General features: G+C 41.3%; 1 long non-coding RNA gene across 1 annotated transcript in view; it reads right to left on the bottom strand.

Annotated features, from left to right (window-relative positions):
• LOC137151068 (uncharacterized) overlaps positions 1-10,180 on the bottom strand; it is a 126,192-nt gene extending 116,012 nt beyond the window's left edge. Inside the window, exons 1-2 of the long non-coding RNA XR_010919157.1 lie at positions 10,137-10,180; positions 9,021-9,209 (exon numbers count right to left, since the gene is read on the bottom strand). This is a non-coding gene — a long non-coding RNA (uncharacterized lncRNA). The remainder of the gene's footprint in view (positions 1-9,020; positions 9,210-10,136) is intronic.
• Between the last annotated feature and the right edge of the window lie 9,948 nt (positions 10,181-20,128).

Here is a 20,128-nt window from a genome sequence, read left to right as displayed (position 1 = left end):
TTGGCCATCACACTATATGGGAATATAAGAAACCATTTTAGGACATTACTAGTATCATAGTTTTGTATTTCTTTATTTATACAAGTATATATGAGACTGGGAAAAAAACAAACTTAAAAGCCAGAATTCCTCAATAGTATAACTCCATCAAAATGATCAGAGTTATAGCAGCTACTAATTGAATTTCTTGAATGAACATGGCAATTAAAAAGGCCTGTTTGCTCCTGCCTCTTCTCAATAAAACAATCTGAGGTAAAGAATTTTTTCTTCACAGCAATACTTTAGTTCTTTGCTGTTTTCCATGCAGATTTTTAATCTGGAAATCTGTGGGATCTTGGGATCATAAGAGTGGGTGATATGCCCCCAGCCCTTCCTCTGCCCCCAGCTTGCCATTCTTCCCCTCTTCTCCACGCAGCACTGCCCCCTTCAAGGAGCCTTCTGAGAGGTCTTGGGGAGGACTGATGCTGTGGAGACAAATGAAATGCCTCACTTCCACATAGGAGGGGTGAAGATGTGTGCCCTGGAGGGTCCCTTCTCTGTGTGACTTTGAGTAGGACAACTCAACTCCATGAAAATTGAAGGATATTTGGCAGGTTCTAGTGAGGACTCCACATTCTAGCAGAATAACTGGGTTTTATGAGTTTCTCTTTGAAAAGATTTGTGGTGCAGAATTTATTTACCATTAGTAAAGAAACAATATTTAATAAGGAAATTTAATTACTATAATAGTATCTTGTTTTTTTGTGAAAAAAGAGAGATTGTTTCTTGCTTTCAAATATCTTCTATGAAATATGTTGAAAATGCCGCTTTTAAATCATCCATCTCTCCAAATATTTATAGTTCTGTGAGAAAGGTGTGACTGACTCTTTATGCAATGTGGCAAACACTTTCAGAAAAGATGAGCGTTTGATGGAAGGTGTGTAGAAATAGTCACTGTGTGCCAGACAGAGAATGCAACAGCTCACTAGTGCTTTAAAACTTCCAGTGCCTCACACTTAGGCCAATTCTACATTTCAGGTGGTACTGCAGTACAACTACCGCACTGCAGCTGAGCTACTGTAGTGCTACAGCAACAGAAAGGATTTTTCCAGTGTTGTAATTAATCCACCTCTCCGAGCAATGGCAACTAGGTCAGTGGAAGAATTCTTCTGTCATCCTAGCCTCACCTACACAGAGAGTTAGGTCAGTTTAAAGACAGCACTCGGGGATGTGAATTTTTCACACCCCTGAGCAACATAGCTAAGTCAATCTTATTTTTAAGTATAGACCATGCCTTAGCAAAAAAACATATTGTTCTCCTAAATGATTATTTGAAATTAATAGCAGGGCCTGAGTGAAAGTAGTGAAGTGAGTAGTAATTACATTCTCACTATACTTATAACACCAAAGTTGGGTGTTGTATTTGCATATATTTGTGAATAAGATGACATACAAGTTAACCCACACTTGGTTTCATGTAAATATCAATTGAAATATCATAGATTAATAAACAAGCAGATTTATACTTGTGTATAGATGGTGAGCTGAGTCCAATATCAAAAATCTTCAGCCCAATGTCTTGGCAGACAAAGAAGTGCCAGGAAGTACATAGAGTCTAGAAGCACACCGTGCTCGAAACTCTCCTCCTACTGAGCTCATAACCACCTCATGCTGAATCATTTTGCAAGCACTTTACTTCATCACTGCCTTTATGGCATGGAGCTGGTTCTTGTTCTCACAGTTCTGGGGTTAGCTGCTCCTCGGCCCCCTTTGCACCCATCTCCAGGGTACCACCTTCAGATTTGGACCTCTAGCAGTCACCTTCCTCAAACCTGGAACCTGTGTTCCTCTCCCTCAAGATTAAGGCTGCATTTCCTTTGCACTTCACTGTGCTTATCCCAGCAGATTTTAGTTCAGCACCTGCACTTCTGCTGTGTCTGAGGGACAATGACAGAGTTAACCAAAAACAACGAGAGTTCTGTGGCACTTTAAAGACTAACAAATTTAATTTTAGCAGGCATAAGCTTTCGTGAGGCTCAGCTCACTTCGTCAGATGCAGAGGTAGAAATGAGAAACATAGGATCAACATATACATATACAAGTGCAAAGAGAACAATGGGGGAGGTGGATGAAAGCTGAGTACTTGAGGTCTAATGACAGTCATTGAGTAGGAGGTGAGAATGGGTGAGCAAAGCAATTTACCTCTTCCTTATACAGACTAACATGGCTAACCCTCTAGAACTCTTTTACATAGAAGAGTTAACCAGTGACAGACAGCTTTCAGAAAGCATTAGAGAAAACATACAGTAAAACAATAGTCTACACAGTTTACCAGGTATTACTGTGACATTACACAGGGTACAATATGGACTGTTGAACAGCTGTGTCCCCTCAGTTCTCCAACCTGGAGGTGCCTGCTCTGCTGTGAGAGCAACCACTCCTGGTCTATTCACACACAGCCTCTAACCTGTAAATTACTCCCAGATGAATGTTTTGGCCAGCCACTCCTAAATTACATTGCAGAGCGACACCAGCAATTTCCCAGTCCCAGACTTGTCCCAGAAATGTGTCTTGTATTACCAAGCTCTCTCCTTCTGTACAATACATGCTCATAGAAAGCCCATCATTTCATTAATAGAAAATGGTATGCCCAGAGCCTGTTATCCCAAATAGAGTTTCCCAAACACTTCAGTCCAAATACACTGGCTTAGATTTAAAAAAAACCAATAAAACAAGTTTATTAAATACAGAAAAAAAGATTTTAAGTGATTACAAGTAATGAGGCATAAAAGTCAGAATTTGATTACAAGAAAACTAAAGGTAAAACATAATTAATATCTAATTTAACAAGCTAAGTGAATTCAAAGCACAATGTTTCTCTCACAACATGCTTTTGCAGTCTTACTGGCTGGATGCCTTTCATGCAGGAGCCCTCCCCCAGTTCAAAGCTGTCACTTTTCTTCACTTGTTGATGCCGTGAGCAGAGAGAGAAAAGGAGAAAGATCATCAGGGGAGTTTGCTCCCCTTTCTTATAGCAATTATCTTCTTTGAGAATTATCTCCAGCTGGGATTCAGGAAGTCTGTGGGACAGGAACTTCCAGCTGGTTTTTTTGCCAACACCTACATTTCTCACTCAGATCCTTTTTCCAGACATAAGATGGCTGCTTAACCAGGTGATAGTCCATCTGATTTTGTTGACACCTGACTGAGGCCTTAGTTTGCCTTTTGTCTCTGATGAACTGTTTTTTTCCTGCTTTTCTGAACTGGGAGCAGATTTCAGTAAAGTCATACAGTAGAATCCTATAACTTTACAAACAATATTGCCACACATATTTTACCAGGACAATAAGGGTCAGCAGATTACGAGTTCACAAATGATACGTCATAAGGCATTAGTTGTACAAAATTTATCATAGTTTTGAAGAAGCGGTGAACAAAGGGATACAGACTGCCACAATTACTTATAAGCTGCATATAATCCGGTAGGAGTGTACACAATCTTTTGTTCAGAGTTTTTTCAAGTCTCTCGTGAATATCAGGCTGACACTTTACATAGTTTTGATGGTCTGCCCCCAGGGAGCTTCAGAGGGCTAATTATTTGCCTAACTGACACTGGGAATTTACATTAATATCTTCCACCCTCCAGTACTTTCAGATTCCAGAGGAAACCCACCCAGTGACCCAGGAACACAATGATACATACACCATTTATTGATAGAATAGTTGATGAATATCCTTATGACCCTAACAGCACCCCATTACCAGATGGCTAGGGTATGTAATAGGAAACCTCAGCTGGCCTGACCAGCTCAATACACCTCACACTGGTGGCTTGTAAAATATCATTTGACAACTAATAATTTATGCTGCTCATTCATCTCACTGTGACATATATGTAACAATGCTATATGTGAAATTACGAATACTCTGTGATACAATGTTTTGGAGTCTGTAAAGAGACCAAGGAGACAAAACGGGTTTATTTCCAGACAAAGGAGAATGGCCAACACCTTTTTGGCTCAATTGCAAATCAAGCCAGCTGTGGCAAAAAATTAATAGGGGGCTAGTCTACACTAAAAGCGCTATAACGGCACAGTTGCATCAATGCAACTAGGCCTCTGTAGTGCATCTGGTAGAGATGCTCTATGCCAACGGGAGAGAGCTCTCCCATTAGCATAATAAAACCACCTCCGTGAACTGTGGTAGCTGTCCACACAGGTGTTTCTGTCAGTGCAACTTATGTTGCTCAGGCTTATTCCCATCCCCGAGTGACATAAGTTATACGAACATAACCTGTAGTGTCGACAAGCCCAGGGCATCGAGCTGAGGCTGCAGGAGCAATTCCTTAATTTGAAAACAAAGAGGATTTAAGAAACTGGAAAATGACTTTGGGGTATCCATCAACTAGGGGAGAAAAGAAAGCAGCACCCTTTGAGTTCATGACAAGTGGATCCTTTTGACCTGGGAGGCAAGAGAAGCTGGAATCAGTATAGGTGAGAAACCTGGTTAGACAAAGACTGTAACTTGCTGAAATTAAGTTTTAGTCACTAGGAAGAGAGTTTTGTTTTACTTGTAACCATACCTGTCTCTTCTATCCTTACTCATTATCACTTAAATCTCTGCTGTGTGTTAATAAACTTTTTTTTTTTTATTACAAAACCATCTCAGTGCTGGGTGTTAAACTGAAGGATAAAATCCTCAGCCAAACTAATAGCTGATGTGTGTATTCTGTCTTTGGAGGTAGCAAACTCTATAACTTCTGCGAGAGTCCACTGAAAGGGATGGGACACTCCAGGAGAGACAGTTTTGAAGAGACACAGGAATGGAAGGGCTGTTGACATCACCTTGCAAGGAGGAATCAGGCTGGGGGAAGCCAGGGTGAAACCACTGTGCTGGAAGTAGCTGGCTGCTGGTGTCATGGCTCTGAGGATGTGTTTATGCTTAAAACATTACAGTGACACAGCTGCGTTGCTGCAACTGCACTGCTGTAGTGCTTCACTTGTGTATTTGCTTTAAATAGTGTTTATTTAGTTCCTTTGTATGATATATAGAAAAATTGGAAGATATTTATTGTTAGAAACCCATTAGTCCTTGCTCATGCATTTAGATTTGAGATTATATACTTAATATTAACTTATAATAAATAGAGTTGGGGAGGAAATGGATTTCTAAACCCAAGTGTGTGCCCTAAGTACAAGCCCATAGGCTATTCTGGGGTGCTTCCCTCTCCCCCCAATCTTTCCCATTGAAGTTGTCCCACTTTATATACATAATTAAATATTCATGGGAGCAGAAACTTAACCTGAGTCTCCCACATACCAGTTAAGTCTCCTAACCACTGGCATACAGAGTCAGTTTTTCCTTGTTCTCTGGCCCAATTAATACTGAATTATTTACACAAAGAAAAGCAGTGCCAGCAACAGAGACTGAAAGAGATCCATCCTCATCCTGAAAAACCTTTCCTGAATAAAGTGAGTTTTTTTTGGTTTTTTTAATACTGGTACAATCAACAAGTCAACATTTTCTGACAAAACTCATTTTGTTAAAACATTCCCAACCGGCTCTAATAAAAAAGGACAATTTTGGCTTCAGGCCGATTTGTCAAGAGGAAGAGGATGGGAGGATTATAACAAAAGCCAAAACCATTTGTCAAACAGCAAAATAGCAATGAGAGTTCTTAATTATAGCAATAGAAATGAGGGCACACAAACAGAAGGGAATAAACCAGCAAGAAATCTGTTGATTTGGTACAAGGATACTTCCATTATGCATATGAGTGACGTAGAAGGGGTAATTTTTGCCTTAATTGTAAAGTAGCACAGTTGATAATAGGTATTTTAAATACAGGGGGCTAGCTGAGCAATAATGACTATAAAAGTAGAACAAAAGAGGAGTAAATTAGGTTGTGTGATCTCAGCAAAGCAATTTCTGGCAGCATGTGCGACACAGGTTAACAATGCAAGCAATGGAGACAAATGACAGGGAAAAGGAAAAGTGTTCAAAGAAACATTCATGTCTGTCGCACTCCAGCATATGAAAGCATCTATATGGGTAAAAGCAAACATGGAGAAAGTTGATTGAAACAGCTGCAAAATGATAGTTAATTAATAGTATAAAAGTAAAGAAATATGAGGGGAAAAGATCACAAACAGCAACAATTCAGAGTCCCTTATTAAAGCCCCAAGCCTGATGGGTGCTGATCACCAAGTGCAAGTTCCTCAATGCTTTCTTCTTCCACTGTAGGACCAGGCCTTAACAGAAGCAGTGGTGAAAGGTGAAGTGAAAAAGGGGAATCTTGATCTCTCTTCCCCTTTCTACACCATTGCTGCCTTCATTCACCTGTTCCATGGTTTCAGTCCCATTCTATCTGCTTATTAGTAATACTGGTTAGAGCCAGCTGGGAATTTTTCTGTAAACCATTTTCCCACTGAAAAACTTTGATTTGTCGGAACCAAAATTGCTCATGGATAGGGTCAGTTTCAATTAATTTCTCAACTTGAAAAAAAAAGTTATGAAATTATCAGTCCCATTTTGACATTTGCTAAACAAAATTCTTCCATTTTCCTAGTTCAGTATGACATTTTTTATTTGTCACTTGTTGAAGACTTTCAAAATTGACTTTTCATCTTAATTCAAAGGATTATTTCCCCCCCTCAAAATCTCAAATACTTCCCAGATGGGAAAACTGTTTCTCACCAGCTGTAATACTGGGCTCCTGGTCAGCACATTACTGAAGCTCTGGTCTTCTCACTCATTATTACTCTAATATTTGGTGTAATAATAAGTGCTTGACCAGTGAACGTTTTTGTAGTGACAGCAGGTGGCAGGTGTCATCTTTCCTCAACTTCTATCATGAGAGCAACAGGAGGCCCACACACTTCAGAGTATCCTGTATATGGATGAAAGCCTTTGAAAAGTATTAAAATATTACTTTCTTTGGAAATAATGGACCACATGCTCAGTTGATGTAAATTGGTATGTATCTGTTAACTTCAACAGAGGTATTCTCATTTGCACCAGCTGAGGATCTAGCTCATATAGATACAGTAACACAAGAATACATGAACAATCCTATTCCCAAATATGTTAATGTCTAGGCCTATAGCCAATAGGTGAAACTCCCTCAAAGTCAATGGAGTTTCACTGGTTTAAACATGGATTTAATTTGGCCACTTAAGACTGTGTTCCATGCTGAAGTAAGGAAAGTTACTAACTAAAGGTGATAGATTCTTTGTTTGCTTTAAATTAAGGTTAAATGATGATTACATTCAATGTTTCTTACAAAACAGTTAATAAAGCAAACAAAAGAAATCATGATCATGACAGTCATAATTTATTGTTTCATATTGTGGTGTAATTAATGAAAAGCATATACATAAAGACACGATTCAGTAAAGTGTTCATTAATGTATTAGTATCTCTGTCTCTGCATATTGATATCCCAGGTACCTAGACCTGTCTCTAGCCCTGTTAGTGATAAAACCAGGAAACCTCATTTACACTTCTCTATTTTTCTCATATGTATCTAGGGAAATAGTCTTAAAACAACTTCAGTATCTTTTTAATGAGTTACTGAAAAGGAACTCTGCAATTTTGCCTCAATTTTCAGCATATCTTTAGAGCCCACTTCATTTTGCTTTATAGAAGCTAGCAGAACAACTTCTGAAACTCTTAAAGAGAAGAATAATTACCAGATGGTCCTGATGGCTCATTATCACCACCTTCAACATTCCAGCCCTCATCCCACCTTTCTCCCACTGTGAAAAATTTCCCAAGAGAGTTTCATTGAATAGAAGCTGGGCTGCTCCTTGAATAAGATAAGTGGAGATTGCGTTACAGTGATAATTTCAATACACTCTTGACTTGGAAGGATTATCTAAATTCTGGTTTTCTTATAAAGATGCCCAAAATATTTACCCCAATCACTTAAAAATAAATAAATCCCAAACATACACAAGGACATAAATCACTGATTTTTAGCATATTAAGTGCATTTTTTGCTTTAGGATCTTGAATAGCTGTACAACATTTCGGTGGCTCAAAATGTTTAACTATATAAAATAATTTGCTGAATATCTCGTATACCTTCCAATATTGTTAGCAATAGCAGCTCTTAAGTAACAGTTGCCAATGAATAATCATACAGAAACATTCCTGAGTGATGAGGGATAGGACTACTTAAATATCACAGTTCTGGCAATTAATAAAAAGCTGTGGAACATGATCATAATTAAAGTGTCTGTCCAATAAACCAAAGAGAGTGTTTACATTTATTTGTTCTCTAAACTCTTTTGTCGGAGCGAGTGAATAGGACTCAAAGGAAAAGGAAAGTGATTTAAGTATCCCAGAGAAGAAGTATAACAGTAAGATTCATTGGTGATTCTGCAGCAGAACAAACATGTTTACCTAGGATAGAGTGTTACACATAGTTTACATTTGACTGAACAACAAAAAAAGTGTTCAATATCACAACCACTGGCTGCATCAACCAATCCCTGATCACCATACTAATTATATGGAGTCAGCATCTCCATATAAACATGGTAGTCTAAAATGTAACTGCAAACACTACAAGAAAGCATGAAGACTCACAGTTCAGATTATTGCAATTTAAAGAAAATTCCCAGTCCCTGTTATTAGTACAGCATTACAAAAAGTACACATCGTGAGAATAAAAAACTACGGAACTCCACAATGATCATCACTAATATCCTGCAATGGTTCCTCAGGAAAGGCCACCAATTAATCCTTGAGGAAGGACCTTACCTTAAGACCACAAGAAGCAGAGCAGGAGGGGATGACGCCACACATGGGAAAAGGACTACTGAGTTGGTGCAGCAATCATTGTTCATTAATGACCTCTCCCTCCTTAACTTTTTAGGCATTTGTGAGTGACTAATGCTCTTTTCACTCTACAGGCTGCTGCCCAATGTCAGCAAAGCAATTCATGCTGAAAAAAGGGAAACCATAGTAGTTAGTGTTTTGAGACCTCACACCAGAGCTGGAAGAACAGCTGAAAAGGCACTGTGATAAGATCCTACCTGGGGGTTGATCTCACTCTGCTTTCAGGATTTAGTGATGCACATGTAGATCCAGCGTAGGGGAACTTGTTCTTTGTCATATGAAATTTGCTGTTGGTCAGAGCACTTTATGTGTTTGCTACAGATGTCTGCTCCCAAGAAGATATTCTCCCATCCTGCTTTTCTTCTGCTGTGTACTCAGGACTGGATCTGCATAGGGGACTAAGAGTTAGTCTTGCAATGCTTAACTTGAAGCGCCCTACCACCTAATGGAATCCACAGCCCCAAGTTAGGTGCCCATGTTCCCTGTATAATGCATGGGGAAAGTTAGGTGCCAAAGAATAGGATTCACAAAAGTCAACAAGCTGAAGAGGGAGCTGCCTAATTGCTAGCTTAGAAAATGCTAGGGAGAAGGGTGGGGCCAAGTTTCACTCCACTTGAGGTTTGCAGCTATGAACCTGGAGTTAGGTGTTTAAGCTATGTCAGTCCTTTTCCCTACACACACAAGTGAGGAGAGGAGACCCCTTTAGAACACGTAGTCTAATGCTTACAGCACTCACCCAGGATGTGGGTTGAAATCTCCACTCTGCCTGAGAGCAGCTGGGATTTAAACCCAAGTGGCTGCAGTAACCACCAGACTACAGGGAACGTGTAGGTGGGTCTCTCACACTCTCTCCTGTTCACATCTCTGTTCCACTAAATATCCATATCCAAGGTGAGTGCTCTAACCACTGGGCTGCAAGGGGACCACCTGGCCATTTTGCACGGGGCCCAGTCTAGTAGGTATGCTCTAAGGCAGCCACAGAGGACATCCACCAGATCAGACCAGCCCTGTAGGCAACTCAGGCAGGGGCGTGCCTGGTTTGTGAATCCTGATGAATGTAGGTGCAAACTAAATTCCAGGCATCATGTCTTAAGTGACCATGTATGTGTCCAGCAGCAGTTATTTTGGCACCACCCAGGTTAGGTAGCAGCTAATCTTTTTAAGTATGTAAATTTTGGCACCTGAAGTGGCAGTTAGACACCTACAAAATCCCTTTGTGGCTCTAGCCCTCAGTTTCTACATTCTCCCTCATTCATCCTGTTTTGCCATTCCAAGCACTGATCTGTTTCTCCTTTTTGTCTCCATAAACTTACCCAATGTACCATCAATTGTTCCTCAGACACTGCCAAAATCCACTTCCTCATTTTGGGTGCTAAAGATCCTAGTTGGCAAGTAGATCTATAGAGTGGTACTTACAAACAGCTGCAGCAGCACTGGCCTCAGCTCTTGCCAGGGAGCATCTATCATTATACATTGACCATCAGAGGGACACAAAGGCAGTAAAGTCAGTGGAAACACCTGTTGCTTTTGCCATTGTTATGCTAGATATAGCTTTAACAGAAAATTCCTTTGTGATAAGTCACCATGCTTAACAGGGGTTCAAAATACATAGTGGCTGAAAGTATTTTAATGTCTTACCATGAATTTTGACAATCAAAGAAAACCTAGTTCAGTTAGCACAAATATTTATAGTGCAAGTGGAACTTTTGAAAATAACAGGAATGTTAGTCTAGTTAAATAATTCACCATCAAACGAGCCATTATAAAGGCAAACACAAATGAATGACGTCCTAGATTTTTTTTTTTTTAAATACACTTCTGAGTTTTCCATTTTCCTGCTGACTTTTGAAAAGCCTTAAGCTGCTCACTGGTAACTACAAGAATTCTTTCTTAAGACAGGTGTTTTATTCTTCAAGTCTTGTTTGTTTCAGAGTTCCACAATTCAAAAATGCTTCTGCAAGCCAGGAGCTTTATTTCAGAATCACGTATATCCTCTGAGGAACCATTTAGAAATGAATGGATCTGGAGATAGACTTTCACCATTAAAAATACAGAACAAACTGCAGATGAAATAATCTATTTTTCACACTAATATTTCAGGAATCATTGTTTTAGTTGTATTATTTGTAAATATGAAAAGCAGATTGAATTCCTGCAGATACATTCAACACTGAAAGATTTCTACAGACTTAATAATTTTGGTCCAACAAGGAAATTGGCTCTAGTTTTCAGAAATATGCTTGCAGCATAATGAAATCCCATGCTTCTACTCTCTAAAGACTGCTCTTGGTCTGCAGGACTTCTACCTCGGCCTCTGTCTGACCTTGCACCTGCAACCATCATTGCCCCAGGCCCTGTTGGACCTTACAAAGTTCAGGAAGCATTGCCTCAGGCCCTGTTGGACTTTCCAGTGGTGGAGTTTTAATTCCTTTCTGTGCTGCAATCTCAACTCAATCATTAGTCTTGTTTCCAGGAAGAGGTGTACTTCATTAGGTTCAAATGACTGCCATCCCACTCGCTGTTGCTACATGTAGTAATTTTTAACAGCTTAAATTGCAGAGTGAAGAGGCAGGTGTATTAACCAGTGATAAAGAATTAGTAGAAAATTTAGTTATATTGGCTAGTAAAATGCATTGTGTATTAAAACTTCAATGTGATACCTCTGTCATGCCTATAGAGGAAATAGTATAACTCAGAGAAATGCATAGATTGGACCATTGTTGCAGTTTATCTAGTTCTTACTTAAATGTTGACCAGACAATACTGATTTTTTTAAAGTGATGCATACCTGAGAGTCCATTCATTTCTACATGCCTTAAAGTGATGGAGAGCACTCAAAGTCAGCACCCAGGTGAATTAAGAATGTGCAAAAGATATGCTTTACAGTGGGTTTCTCCTCCTGATGCACACCCATATTTCAGGGCCTGACTGCAGCTGTTCCAGCCCTAGGGGCTGACCCAACCTGGCCACTACTCCAGCAGGCTGGCCACTGATAAACTGTTCGGCAGTGGCTTCGGATGGGGGGCTGGCCACCAGTCAGCTGTTTGGCAGTGGCCTGGGGATGGCTGCTGGTCAGCTCTTTGGGGGTTGATCACGAGACATGATCAGTCGTCCCACAGGGAGTGGGCGCTGGTCACCAAACAGCTGATTGGCAGCTCCAGGGCTACTGCTGTGGGCGTGGTGTGGATGCGTATACACATAAAAGACAGAGTGCAGATTGCGGGTCACAGACAAGTTGATTCTGGCCAGTGAGGATGCACATTTTTGTATCCCAACAGGGCTCAAAAATATAATACAGGATAGATGAGGTACTGAGAATTTTGGTACATGTCTGATTGGTAAAAGCCCATGAGGAAATATGGCAATTTATAGAGAAAGCTGAAGTTAATTAGGTGAAGATTAAAGGTATGTGCTCAATGTCTGTAGAAAACGATGCTGACATAAGAAAAAATGAAGAGTATGGAAAGAAAAGAGACACTCCACTGATTTGAGAAAAGGTAGAGGAAGAGAGATGCTGAAAGAATAAAAATAGACATCATGTAACAAAGGTTCAAATGAAGGAGACTTGACCCATTCATTGCTTATGGTAGTACAAAGAAACCATGTAACTAGAGACAGAAAAGTATTTATATTGTTCTTATAATACAGTTGTGCCAGAAATTACATCAATAAAGACAACAACCTAAGCAGTGCAGTCATTTGTTTCTGCTCAATCTAACACAGAGAATTATATTTATAGAGTAATTTGCATCTTTGGACTCACTGGAGCATATGGTACTGTAGCTCTTAAGCTATTTAAATACTCGGCTACTGAGTGTCAGTAGAAAGATATTCACTGCTGGTGATTTTAAAGAACCACCTCTGCAGTACAGCAAACTTTTAAAATTTAAATTTAAAATATATATAAAATCTGCTGCACTGATATTTTAGGTATTTCCCTCATTCGTCCCACCACCATATACTTATATTCTATGTTTCCAGCAGATGACTTCTCCTGACTGCTTCATTCAGTGATGTCACAATTCACTATTTGTAGCATCACAATTGTTTCCATGGTGATGAACTATGGTGCCACAAACATAGGAATTTAACATAATGAATCAGACAAAAAGGGGAGAGTGACTAAAAAGCTTTGATGTACATGCATCATAGGTGATAACAGATCATAGCTGTAGCAGTTGTCAGTCCAAAGGAGTAGATGGAAAGGTTTAACATGCTTCATGAAGGGTGGGATTTTAATAAAATATCAGTGCTGGTTTAACTCTGCTCCAGCTGCAGTCACTTTACCATTGATTTCAGTAGGAGCACATTTAAGCCATTGCTGAAGACTTTGGGTAGGATTTTCAAAAGTAATCAGTACAACGTCTTTGCAAGAGCTTCCAGAAATATATTTCAAATATTAATGAAGTATATGAGAGAACCACCCAATCTTTGGTGCATTTATGCTCAAAACACTCTCTATGAACTACTATTATCCCCATTTTAATAATGCTGAATTGAGGCACAGAGACTCGATGGCCAGATGTTTAAAGGTATTTAGGTGCCTCATTCCCTAACTGCTAGATCCACAAAGGGATTTTGGCATTGCAATGCCTAATCCCTAGGTGCCCTGCTACCTAGTGGAAGACTTAATCCTGAGTTAGAGGCCTAAAGTCCACATAAAATGCATGGGAAGAATCAGATGACTGGTCCTCATCTAAGAACAAGGTCCTTAGAAGCCAGAAAGCTAAGCAGGGATTCACTTAAGCTAGAAATACAGAAGAAATGGGCAGCGCTAAAAGGCCAGATTCACTAACATATTTAGGTATCTAGCTCTCATTGATCTGTGCCTCACGGATGGGTCAGAGAGAGGTACCTATCTCGTTGCAGCCATGAATCTTCTCCTGGAGTTAAGGCCCTTTTGCCAGGCCAGCCATTGCTCATGAGACTTAAGACTGTCATTGTAGGCAATAGCCCAACAAGTACGTTTATCAAGTGGGAAATCGGAGGCCCAAATTCAAATCTCGGCCCTGCTTGATGTGGAGCAGGGACTTGAACCTAGGTCTCCTATATCCTGGGTGAGTGCCCTAACTAATAGCATATTGGGTATTCTTGGGTGGGGTTATCTCCCCGTAAATGGTACCCTGTTGTGGGCAGCACCGGTGGCTCTCCCTCACCGTCTATCTCCAAGGAAGGCCACCCCTCCCAGTGCCTACGCCCTGTGCAGAGTCCCAAACAAAGGGGCTGTCTTCTGCCCAAGGTTTCTGGGCCAAGCCCTTAGGAGGGTGGGCCAAACAAATGGGGAGTAGTCTCTGGCCCTTTAGTAGGGCACGCACATTGTCCAAGGCCCAACACTTAGGCAGGGCGCGCTGGCAAACAGGACCGGTCTCGAGCCCTTCATAGGGTGAGTAAGTAGTTCTGAGGCCCAACCCTTAGATAGAGTGGGCCTGCCAATGGGAACCATCTCCAGCCCTCACCGTGTGAGGAACTAGTCTAAGGCCCGGTCCTCCACAGGGTGGCCAGGCAGTGAGGGAAGCAGTCTCTAGCCCTTGGCAGGGCGAGTCAATGGTCCAAGGCCCAGCCCTCAGGCAGGTCGGGCAGGCAAGGAGGAACAGGCTCTGGCCCTCAGCAGGCAATCACCCTTAGGTCGGGATAGGAAGAGGGGAGGGGAACGCAGGCCCAACCATCTCCACTGCATCCCAGCCCAGGGCCCTGTCAGTGATGGGGTGTCCCGTCACTGGGTCAGCGGGGCTCCAGCTGAAATACGCTGCCTCAGAGCAAGCGCAAGCTCAGCTGAACTATAGTCAGCTACTCCTAGGCTACTTCCTCCCACCTTCTCCCTATAGTACCTGGTCCCTTCCGTTGCACTCTGGTCCCTTGGGGTACTTTGCCCTTGGGGCGTTCCAGAAGCCCTCAGCCTTGTCACTCGATGGCAGGTCTGGGAACTTGTCCGGCTCATCCATGGAGGACAGCTCCTTCAGGTTACAGGATCCAGGGACTTCCTCTGTCCTGTAGGGGGTTGGAAACTCAGGTAGTTCCTCCAAGTCGCCCAGTCCCAGGGTCTCCTCTGGCTCACTGGGCTCAGGAAGCTCCTCCAGGTCCTCTGGGCCCCAGGCAGTGGGCAGCTTCTCCTCCAGGTAACAGTTAGGCACAGGTTCAGGCCCTGGCACCAAGGGAGAGACATCCTTTTTCCTCAGCCACCTTCCCCTGACTGAGTGGGAAGGCCTGCCTCTTATGCTTCCTTCCCCTCCCACCTGCTTCTGGTTAGGTGTCACTGCAGTGGACTCTGCCCCCCAGAGAGGGTGTGGCTCTTCCTCCCGTCTATCTCTGAAGGATGCCACACATCCTGGCTGCACTCCCCTTTGTATTAAATAATAAAATATTCATTAGGCCAGACAGAAAATGAGAACAAGATTGACTCTACAGACAGTGGTTAAGATATTCACCAGGGCTGTGAAAGAGTCAGGTTCAAGTCCTTATTAAGTGATTATCTAATTATTCATACAAAGTGGAACAGCTCCAGTAGGAGAGACTGATGATACCCAGCCCCAGAATACCCAATAGCGCCATGGTTAGGGCAGTGAGATGGGAGACCTAGGTTCAATTCCCTATTAAATTTAGGCAGAGAAGGTATTTGAATCTGGGTTTCCCTCCATTCAAGACGAGCGCCCTAATCTCTCTCACACACAAAATTCCTGACCTGCTCATCCCCAGTTATCCTCTGTGTGGGAGAGGCATCATTTGAGTTTTCCTGCTGGATTGGACCCTATTAAAAGGATATATAGGGAGTGCCTAATTTAGGAATTCTGCTACAAACTTCCCCTAACTGAGAGAATTGGAAAAGGAGAGAAAGAAACATGACATACACTAGTTATACAGTTAATGAATTTCTGAGTGGTGTGAAGATACCATCCCCTTGAAGTAAAAGTGCTATAAGAGTCATAATAGACTAGAACTAGACAGAATAGCATGCAAGAGAACCCTGTATATGTGTCACAAACTTCCTGCCATCTCCAGAAGGAAGATTTGGGAGCAGCAGATCTGGTCAGGGTGTAAGACATGATACCCCAGGACTTGAACACAGGCCTAGGAGTCCTCAGACAGCTACTGCATCATAGCCTCCACTGAAACCTGCTGGGCCTAGGAACTAGTAGGACTGTAGCCTCAGCCAAGGCACTACCTATGTGGGCTTTGATTGGAGGATTGTCCAGCTCTACTGATTAGTTCAGCCACACTATTTAATCCAGGCACAGGAAGTTTGTCTGAGTAGCAAGGTGATTTCCTGTTGTGGGCAGAATTGGAGCTTTTTTTGTCCCTGCCTCCTCCACCCAATGCTGCCCCTGCCCCTGCTCCTGACTCACCCCTACCTTTGGTCATGTTTCCATTGTGCTCCTGCTCTGTGTTTGATCCTTGCTTCTCCTCCAGTTCCCGCTCTTACACCTCATCTCCAATCAGCAGTTACGAGCACTGGCTCTGGTCTCCAACTTCTGACTCTGGCTTGACTCTTGGCTCTGGCAGTTGGTATCTGACCTCAGCTTCAATTTCTGGTTCTGACCCTGGCTTGAGTCCTGGCTCTGGTAATTGGCAGTTGACTCTGGTGCTGATATTTGGCTTCACTCTCCAATCCAGATGACTGTTCTGCCACTAGACCTGATGCCTTCTCTGAGTACTAGGCCAGACAGCCCACATCCCAGAAGCTGGAAAAAATGGTCTTAAATTTTTCATCAAAGTGAAAATTCAACAAAAAAGAAGGGAGGAATGTCTCCCCACACTGCCATTTTCTAACCATCTCTAATGGCTGGTGCAATTGTTAGCACATGGTAGGAAAGACTGCATAAACCATCACTTCTAAAGCTCTTTCATAAGTAGACACTCTAATTAGAAATGATTAGGGATTTGCCATTGGAATGATTTTCCAACCGAAAAATGGAGATTCCACAAAATCAAAATTTTCTATTGAAAATTTTAAATTTTCTAACTTATTTTAACTTTACAGTGGGGAGAAATCAAATCAAAATATTTTGTTTTAGGCCAGTTCAACACAAATCAGAATGTTCCATGTTAATGAATTTACCTAAAATATCTTGTTCTGAATCAATTAAACAACCACACTGAACTATACTTCCCTAGCACATTGCCTATGGGAGCTGTATGCTATGGGCTGAGTTCCCTGGAGCACTACCTGTCCCACAATACAGGGCAGACCCAGCTGACAGAGCTGCCTGGTGCACACAGATCAGTCTGCTGAGCAGATTGCACTGTAGTAAATACTGTCCTCTAGGGAGCCTTGCCTATAGATGCCAATGGGGACTCAAACTACACCTCTTAGAAGGCAAGAGAAATATAGTTTAATGTTAATCCGACTTGAAAGGAAGTCTTTCAGGTCAATTCAACAAAACAAAATTAAACATTTCAATTTCAGGAATGTCAGAGTGTTTCATTGTGATAAAAAATGTGAATATGAAACATTTCAGCATTTCCAAATTGAATTGTTTTAAAATTTTTGTTGCAAGAAAAATTTCAGCTTATCTCATTTTGGGTGAAAACAAAAGGAATTTCCTACAAGATGGAAATTCCAAATTTTAATCACCTCTAACACTAATGCATATATTTATGGTGAGTTTTTCAGATATTATGGAGATCCACAGCTCCTGAACTCCCTACCCAAACTCACCAGCTGCTACTGCAGTGGCAACACCACTTGACAGTTCTACTAATGACTCTTGAATGGGGATCCTTAAGGCCTAGACTCCACTAAAAGTACTGCCCATAAGGCCCTGAATGGAGGCGCTCCATGGTCCCTGATTGGGCTGGGTACACTATTTAAGTCAGAAAGACACAGAAAATTCTCTATGCAATAAGATGGATTTTGGCTTGCTGCTATTATAGACTTCAGCATCTGCTGTGTGATGTCTGGTCTTGTCCCTCATTCCTGCTCTGTTCTCAGATCCTGCCTTCAGTATTGTTCCAGTCACTGAACCCTGTTACTCTGGTTTCTGTGTCCCAGCTCCAATCCTAGGCTATGACTCTGGCCTCCAACTCATTGCTGACTCTTGGCTTTAGTTCCAGTTTCATGTCTTATCCTGGTTCTGATTTTCTGCTCTCACACCTGGATCCTGACTTTAGAGCTGCCTATTGGTGTGTAGTTCTTGAATGCCTTGCTGACTACTAGGACAGACTGCCCAAGTCCAAGGCATTGGCACCGGTTTTCTACAGATCCTGACAGGTAAGGGATGCCAGCAAGGCTAGGTCAGAGTTGTAATAACACTGTTCATAGATTTCACCTCTGACAATTAAAATACAGGATTAGGCTTTTAGAACATAAACAAGGTCCTGGATTGTGAATAGAAACACTATCAACTTGAAATCTAGTCTAAATCAAAACATAAGTTAGAAGTAATTCTAAGTATTATGCTTGCCCTAAGTATGCCTGTCAATTTTTGTGGGTCTCTAATCACTTTCTTGTTTTTAAAATAGTCTTCTTCCCTGTTGCAATGTAAAAATACATTCTAAAAATGGGTTTGAAACTGGCTGTACAGGAGAAACAGTGAAACTGGCTGTTCACAAAGTGCTGGCAAATGCAGTAGGCTGACAACCTGAACAAAAAGAACAATATATATATATTTTCCCCTAATCTCATTTTGAGTTACAGTAATCTTAGGTGTTACTTGTTACAAAGGTAGGTTAAACTTTTCCAGAGAGAAATGCAAATTGTAAGTTGATTGTGTCCCTTAAATAGACAAGTGAGTAGGTGGACAAGATATTGAGTAGGCAGAGAAGCAGTATGAAGTAATCTTTTTCAATCCAATTCAAGCTCAGTGAAATTCTGGATTCACTTTCACCTGTGAAATGCTATTAGAGTTCATGGGTATAAATGAGGGCAGAATAAAACCAGATGGGTTGAAAGTAGTTTTAGGATGGAATTTTCAGATGTGCTCAAGGCTTACCTGTTTAACTCTGTTTCCATCAAAATCAATGGAAGTTTTACCATTGACAAGCAATGGGAACAGAGATGGGCCAGCTTTGAGCATTTCTGAAAGTTCCAATATGGAGACTGAATGTATTTCTATATTGTTTTACTTTTTTCATATTGGAGAGAACTCACAGTGGAAAACTTCTAGAAAAGAAAAGAAAAGAAAAGAAAAGAATCCACTGATTTCCTACGTAAGGACAACTGCTTGGACACTTTACCATAAAATCCAAGATCCATACAGAATCACCTTCTCAGCTAGTTACATATTTTTGATAACTGGAGACAGTGGAAAAATAGTCCTTCTATGATTTTCACTCTCACTGCTGTTTACCGAGTCCTGTAGATTATTGCTCCACATAGACAACAGGCTGCAGTAGAGATCACTATAGACATCTCAGTATCCTCACTAATCCTTGAAGCTTTTCTCATTCCATTAACATTACGTGTAACAACTTCTTCCTCCCTGTCACCTTGATTGTATGTAATTCCTTTTCTAACAACTTTGAAGTAAGATGTGATCATATTGTGGTGAGCTCCTCCTCCTTTACAATAGTACATCTTGCCTTATGCCAATCCATAGGATGACCCTGCTATTCCTCCTGATCCTAAGGGATAACTGGCACATAGGTAGGAACATCTATGATTTTCTTCCCCTCTTTCTCCTCTTTTCTCAGAAGACGTAAAACAATAGCATGGTTCATCCATAGATGAACTTTCATCTTCTACAGGCACAAACCCTTGATGTCCTCAATCTACACTTGGCCAAGACTATTCACCACATCCTCCCTACCCAGAAAGACCTTCCTTGGTCCCGACTTCCTGCTTTTCAAGGTTAAATTGTACAAACTAGACTGATAATTCTATGATTTTCACTGTGGTTTGTCATTGACAGAAGTATCAAACAGTGAGGATAAAACTAGTATAGCAGGGCTTATACTGGCTCTGTATCCTTCCTTTTTCTGAAGGGCCTAAGTGTATTATTTTGGAAGGCATAGACCCCTTTTTACTTTCTTTTCTGTTGACTACCCCATTTAAAGCCTGATCCAGGCTGGGATCAGACTACCATTGACTTCAGTGAGAACCAGATCGACCTTTGTTCATTATGTATGCATATAGTAATGGGACAATGCATGTTACTTGCATAAAGGTATTCACAGACTCCTGAGACACAAGTTGTTTCAGTGATCTGACTACACCTTTTTGCATGGGCAAGTGAGCATGCGTGTGGGACAACAAATCAGTGTTGTATATAGTGAATTCAGGGACTAGCACAGTATATTAAGAAAAAATATACAGCATCAATAAAGTTGTTTGATGTCAGACAGTTATTACAGAAAGTGTCCCCCAAATTCT

This window comes from Emydura macquarii, unplaced genomic scaffold (assembly GCF_026122565.2).
Source record: "Emydura macquarii macquarii isolate MOO-44397 ecotype Brisbane River unplaced genomic scaffold, CSIRO-AGI_Emac_v2 contig_1043, whole genome shotgun sequence".
Taxonomy (NCBI): domain Eukaryota; kingdom Metazoa; phylum Chordata; order Testudines; family Chelidae; genus Emydura; species Emydura macquarii.
Note: the sequence above shows the minus strand (reverse complement) of the source record. Positions and strands in the feature narration are given on the sequence as shown.